Raw genomic sequence first — 7,489 nt, forward strand, 5'->3', positions numbered from 1 at the left:
AGCCGAGTACCAAAAGACCCCAAGAGGTATTACCTGTAGGCGAACACGGCCATAGCTGGATGGATGCCATAATCGAATACCTCAAGGAAGGAAAGCTACCAGAGAATAGGGACGAGGCAAGGAAAGTACGGATGAGGTCAGCACGCTTCCTTCTGAAGGACAAGATGCTGTACAAAATAGGGTTCACCATGCCGTACCTCAAGTGCCTGAACCCCGCCGATAGCGAGTATGCACTCCGAGAAGTGCATGAAGGGATATGTGGCCAACACCTGGGGGCCCGGGCCTTGGCACATAAAGTGCTGAGGCAGGGCCTGTTCTGGCCGACAATGAGGAAGGATGCAGAATCGTTAGTCAGGAAGTGCGTCAAGTGCCAGATGTTCGCCCCTGTCCCTAGGCAGCACTCTACCGAGCTCTCGTCCCTATCAAGCCCGATACCATTCGCCATGTGGGGAATGGACATCCTGGGCCCATTCCCCTGGCCATGAGACAAAGAAAGTTTGTAGTGGTGGCGGTAGACTACTACACGAAATGGGCAGAGGCCGAAGCATTGGCGACGATATCCGAAAAGAATGTAAGGAACTTCTTTCAGAGAGCAGTAGTCTATTGATTTGGAATCCCTCGGGTAGTGTTAACGGACAATGGAACTCAGTTCGCCAACCTGACTTTCAGCTCGTTTTGTGATGCCCTTGGCATTGATCACAGGAAAACATCTGTCGGATATCCACCGATCAACGGTCTGACAGAGGTAACCAACCATACCCTGCTCCAAGGAATAAAGAAGAGACTAGATGATGCTAAAGGCTTATGGGCAGATGAGTTGTACAATATCCTCTGGGCTTACAGCACAACTGAGAGGTTGACCACCGGAGAAACACCCTTCGTTTTAACTTACGGCACTGAAGCTGCACTTCTGGTGGAGGTAGGGGCTGAGACCCATCAGATTCAGTACTACAATGAAGAAGAAAATGATAAAGGACTCCGGGCGAATTTAGACCTCTTGAGCGAAGTCAGGGACACCTCACAAGAATGGATCGCTGCCTACCAGCAGAGGGTTGCGAGGCACTATAACTCCAAAGTCTGAAAGAACGAGTACAGAATGGGTGACCTTGTCCTCAGAAGGGCAGAAATATCAAACCCGAGGCATCAAGGAAAGCTAGCTCCGAATTGGGAGGGTCCTTACAGAGTCTCAAGGGTAATACGACTGGGTACCTATCACCTAGAGACTATGGGGGGAGAGAGGGTACCCCGATCGTGGAACTCGAAGAACTTGAGAAAATTCTACCAGTAGTGAAGTAGCGAGCAATCACATTTTGTAATTTTTTGCTCCTAAGCACTTTCTAGTTATAACTCCTCATCCTAAGCTCTCCGGATGATTTTACTTATGAAAAATATGTAAGCTGATTTACGGCAATTGATAGGAATTCTCTTGTTTGATGGCTTTAGCTTTGCCGAAGGTCCTTACCTCGGTCATCACCACGGTTGTTATCAAGGCAGGGCCGAAGGGAACTTGATGAAGGGATACAACCAAAGGTCACGACCTCGGTTGGGAGCTCAGGCTAAGGCTGAGCTGACCTGACCGAAGGCCACGGCCACTACCTCGGTTGGGAGCTCAGGCTAAGGCCGAGCAGACCTGATCGAAGGTCACAACCTCGGTTGGGAGCTCAGGCGAAGGCCGAGATGAACTGATCGAAGGCCACCACCTCGGTTGGGAGCTCAAGTTAAGACTGAGCAGACCTGACATAAGGTCACAACCTCAGTTGGGAGCTCAGGCGAAGGCTAAGCTGAGCTGATCGAAGGCCACCACCTCGGTTGGGAGCTCATGCTAAGGCCTTACAGACTTGACCGAAGGTCACAACCTCGGTTTGGAGCTCAGGCTAAAACCGAGTAGACCTGACCGAAGGTCCTTACCTCAGTTGGGGGCTCTGGCTAAGGCCGAGCTGACCTGACCAAAGGTCACGATCTTAGTTGGGGGTTCTGGCTAAGGCCGAGCTGACCTGACCAAAGGTCACGGCCTCAGTTGGCAGCCAAGGTCGAGCATACCTGACTAAAGGTCCTTACCTCGGTCGGGGGCACCAACCGAATCCTACTTGCTCAGGATCCCTCAAGTCCATGGCCCTTGGACGTGGGAAACCTCTCGGATAAGCCGATGGAGCAGAACCAAGCCTTGTACTAGAGTAGAGGCCTATTAATCCTAGGGCAGTCGAAGGGTTTGACCTTCTTGCACCTACCTACGGTCTAAAGATCCCTTATCAGAAAGAAAATGCAAAAAAGCAAAAAAGCAAAAAAGCAAAAGGCTAAGGTATCTGAAGAAAGGGAAATGTTCATTCATTAAAAAGGTCCGAAGGCCGAAATTACACGAAAAGGCCCGAACGCTTACATAACAAAAAAAGAGAGCTCGAAGGCTGAGGTAGGGTGCAGGGTGGCTTCAGGGGGCATCTGTCAGGTTCACGGCCTCGTTGTCAGCATGGCAAAGGGTCTCCCCATCGGAGCCATCGTGACCAGGGGTCAGAGGCACCTCACGTTGTAGTTGAACCTCACCTTCCTCGCTACAGCCTTCGTCGTCGACATCGACAACCTCGGTGGCTGTTGGGGTTGCCTCAACACACTCTTCTTCGAAGATGAGCCCACTGTCCTCGACAGAGACCTCTGGGTAGTGCTCGAAGACCCAGTCTCGGACCTCAGTAGCACCCATTGTGAACCCAGGGGCGATGGCACGTTTGACCTCCTCTTGAAAGCCCTTAGAGGCCCTATACTTCGCGGCCCCTCGGGTCTCGGCCTCGTGAACCCTTGCCGTTATCTGCTCCTTCAGCTCCGTAAGCCTCTGATCGCATTCCTGGTGAGTACGAAGGAGGTCCGCTTCTAGGTGCTCCACCTTCTCGAGGAGAACCAAATGCTCATTCTGTAGGACTAACTTCTTACGTTCGGAAGCCTCGAGGTCTCGGGCCATGGCCTCGGCCTGGATCACCAGCTGACCCACTTGGTTTTGGGCCTGCATAAGATATCGATGGTCAGTAAGTTGCAATGATCATAAATCAAGGTTTGGAAGATCGAAACTTACCCCTGCCATGAAGATGCAGGCGCTAGTTATCATGGCCACCGTCCCTTGTTATTGTGCTTCGGTGGCATCTCGGGGGAGGCTGCCCTTCAGTACCAGCTCACGAGTGACATGGTCGACGGACAGGGTGTCGTCTTCTTTAACCGACCACCGAGGGACGAAGCCAACCTCGGCCCTAACATTCTGAGCCCTTGGGCTTCTGATGTCTGCCACGGAGGAAGAGTCTCGGGCAGACAAGCTATGGCCTAGAGCGGCGAGGGCCTGGACCGCTTCGGTACTGGGTCCTTCGGCCCTGGACCTTTTCTTTGGTGGCGGATCTTCGAAGGAGGGAGGACCCTTCTTCTTCCCTTTCCTCTTCAGCACCTGCTGCTGCTACGCATCCCGCGCCCTGGCCTCCCTTATCTAGACTTACCTCTCCATAGCTGCAGCCCTAGCCTCGGCCTTCGAGATTTGCACTGCATGAAGACGAAGGGAGTTAGTATGAAACACAAGTAGTCAAGGAAAATAAACTTGGGCTGGCCTAAGACTCACCCGGTCTAAGCCCGAATCTGAACAAAATGGCTTCGGACTTAAGGCTGTCGGACTCAACTGGAGGGTAGATGTCTTGACGCTTCGCCATCGCTATCGCCATCGACTTCACGTCTGTCCCAAGAAGGGAAGGGGCAGAGTCCACCGTCCTCAGATGAGGATATCCCAGACGGTGCCGAAGGCACCCCCTCGGATGACCTCACGAAGAAGAATTTCTCCTTCCACCCGTGGATCGACGTTGGGTAACCGTTCAGCAGCCAAAGGTCTTTCCGAGGGCTGAAGTAGTACCATCCGGAAAGCCCCTTACAAGCCTGAAGAAGGAAGCAATTGATGAAGAGAGGGAGGGAGAGAGGCCTCTGGCGCCTAGAGAAAAGGACGACAAAGCTAAGTATTTACTGCCATTTGTTCGGCGTCAGCTGGGTCAGTTAAATCCCATAGTGCCGAAACACCCAGGCAAAGAAAGGATGGAAGGGAAGCCAAAGGCTGGCCTTAAACGCCTCCTTATATTGGGATAGCTCTTCGGAGTTTCGATAGCTGGCTCGGTCGGTTGGTTTCGATAGCCGGAGCTCAAAAGCATCCGAGATACTAAAGGAGGCCCTTAGCTCCCCTAGCTCTAGCTCATCCATGGTTTAAATGATGTGCAGGGCCTCCACCTCGAGGGGGTCCCAGGTCTGGGCTTGGGATTCAAGCACTCTCTCTCTGAATCCCTCACCGTTTGAGCCACCCTCGGACCCAGACAGTGAGGCCGCGGAAGATGAGTCACGAGAAGAGGGTGAGTCAGGGGAAGAGTTCGAGGACATCCCTCAGACCCCCTGGACTTCGATACCTACGGTGAGACATTGTCCTCTTGGAGGACGAGGGGCTGTACCTGGATGAAGAAGTCATCGTACTTACTTTTGGTAAAGACGAAGCGCTAAAGGAAAAGGAACACCTAGACCGCAGGAAAGCGCTCCGAGGGAAAAACGAAAGTGGCCCACAAATGGACCCCCACACTTTATAAATAGAAGAAAAATGGTACGACTGCCTGAGCATTAATGGTGCCGTCATGTCACCAATTACCACCCCTCGAGATCTACGCCAAAGCGGACCTGACCGAAGGTCCTCACCTCGGTTGGGAGCTAAGGCCAAGGCCGAGCGGACCTAACCAAAGGTCACAACCTCGGTTGGGAGCTCAGGCCAAGGCCGAGCTGACTTGACCGAAGGTCCCTACCTCGGTCGGGAACTCAGGCTAAGGCCGAGCGGACCTTACCGAAGGTCCTCACCTCGGTTGGGAGCTCAGGCCAATGCCAAGTGGACCTGACCAAAGGTCCCTACCTCGGTTGGGGGCTTAGCCCAAAGCCGAGCGAACCTGACCGAAGGTCCTCACCTTGGTTGGGAGCTCAGGCCAAGGCCGAGCAGACCTGACCGAAGGTCACACCTTCGGTTGGGAGCTCAGGCTAAGGCTGAGCTAACCTGACCGAAGATCCTCACCTCAGTTAGGAGCTCAGGCCAAGGTCGAGCAGACCTGACCGAAGGTCCCTACCTCGGTTGGTGGCTGAGGCCAAGGTCGAGCCAACCTGACCGAAGGTCCCTACCTCGGTTGGGAGCTCAGGCCAAGGCCGAGTGGACCTGACTGAAGGTCCCTACCTCGGTTGGGGGCTCAGGCTAAAGCCGAGCTAACCTGACTGAAGGTCCCTACCTCGATTGGAAACTCAGGCTAAGGCCGAGCGGACCTGACCAAAGGTCCTCACCTCAGTTGGGAGCTCAGGCCAAGGCCAAGCGGACCTAACCAAAGGTCCCTACCTTGGTTGGGAACTCAGGCTAAGGCCGAGTGGACCTAACCGAAGGTCCTCACCTCGATTGGGAGCTCAGGCCAAGGCCAAGTGGACTTGACCGAAGGTCCCTACCTCGGTTGGGGGCTCAGGCCAAAGCCAAGCCAACCTGATCGAAGGTCCCTACCTCAGTTGGGGGCTCAGGCTAAAGCCGAGCGGACCTAACCGAAGGTTCTTACCTCGGTTGGGAGCTCAGGCCAAGGCCGAGCAGACCTGACTGAAGGTCCCTACCTCGGTTGGGGGCTCAGGCCAAGGCCCAGCCAACCTAACCGAAGGTCTCTACCTTGGTTGGGAGCTCAGGCTAAGGCCGAGCAGACCTGACCAAAGATCCCTACCTCGGTTGGGGGCTCATGCCAAAGCTGAGCCGACCTGACCGAAGGTCCCTACCTCGGTTGGGGGCTCAGGCCAAAGTCGAGCGTACCTGACCGAAGGTCACACCTTCGGTTAGAAGATCAGGCCAAGGCCGAGCAGACTTGACCGAGGGTCCTCACCTTGGTTGGGGGCTCAGGATAAAGTCGAGCAGACCTGATCGAAGGCCACAACCTCGGTTGGGAGCTCAGGCCAAGGCCAAGCGGACCTGACCGAAGGTCCCTACCTCAGTTGGGGGCTCAGGCCAAGGCCGAACTGACTTGACCGAAGGTCCCTACCTCGGTTAGGAGCTTAGGCCAAGGCTGAGCGGACCTGACTGAAGGTCCCTACCTTGGTTGGGGGCTCAGGCCAAAGCCAAGCCGACCTGACCGAAGATCCCTACCTCGGTTGGGCGCTCAGGCCAAGGCCGAGCTGACCTGACTGAAGGTATCGGTCTCAAGTAAAACTAAGGTCGAAGTCAAAGGAAAAAAGGCCGAAGGGACACATAAAAAATTATGAAAGACTTGGTTACTCCCATAGGAAGAGCCTCTTGGTGAGAGTAAGGGGGCTACTGATACAGCCAAATTGATTACCCAGTAGGGTAAGGACATGTGGTATCTAAGGAGAGGACACGTGTCACTCACCTGTTAGAGTCTGTAAGGAGTCTGACCGCCTCAACCACGTGGAGAGAATATTCCCCACGAAGGGGATAAGACGTATCCGAGTAGGACTTGAAGAGGAAAGGAAGTGGACCTGAGAAGGACTCCTCCAAGGAAAAGAGAAACCCTAAACCCTAAGGACTATAAGAGAAGGCCCGAGCAGAGGAAGAAAGGTATGCAGAAAAACCCTCACCATTACCCTTGTGAAAAGTTGTGCGGCGGATCTCTAACTTGGGCGTTGGAGGACTAACCCCGGATAAACATTTGGGCCTCTGCCTTCTGTATTTGTGCAGGATCAGCTCATACGGATTTTTGGCAGCAACAATACCCTTTCTCATCATGGATCAGACCCCTATAAGCTGCCTATCATCTGAAAGAGATCCATCAGAATAAAAGGCCATCAAACTTAAAGGAGGAGGGAACCTCGAGTAAGACCTTGGAATTTTACTAATACAATTTACTTGAAGATCCAAACAATCACTGATGTTCTGATTTTGAGCATTATGAACTCCTAAAAGGGAAATGGAGGCACATCTTGTTAGGACATCACTTTTTATTGCTGCCACAAGTTGAAGCCTAGACCTTATTTTGTTTTTGAAAAGTTTGAAATTCCTCTCCATCCAAAGATGGTGGATGGTTGACTATAGAGCCAATTTTCCAACATCACCAATTTTGCATAACCACTTGAAAAGTAAGGAATCCAAATGGCCGCATCTATGGTACTATTGGGAGGACTTCCACCTTGAATGCATATGAATATATATCCTTCCAAATCAGAGAAGTGAAACTACATTGAAAAAAGTAAACATACCTGCCCAACAGAAGATGCAATTCATCTGGACATGCACATTCTATGTAGAAGTTGATCCTTAGTTGGTAAGGCTTCCACCAGGCACCTCCGAGCTATAAAAATATGCCTTGGCATGTTATCAGCAAACCAAATAGCTTCATGCCAATCCACCTTCATAGATTATCCAAGGATAATGTCCCAAGTTGATTTTGAGGTAAATAGACCAGAAGAGTTACTAGTCAAGACATTTGGACTTCTTAAACTCTTCCACACTTCTATAGGTACTCTATGTGGACTT

The sequence above is a fragment of the Macadamia integrifolia genome, chromosome 3, assembly GCF_013358625.1.
Source record: "Macadamia integrifolia cultivar HAES 741 chromosome 3, SCU_Mint_v3, whole genome shotgun sequence".
Classification (NCBI taxonomy): domain Eukaryota; kingdom Viridiplantae; phylum Streptophyta; class Magnoliopsida; order Proteales; family Proteaceae; genus Macadamia; species Macadamia integrifolia.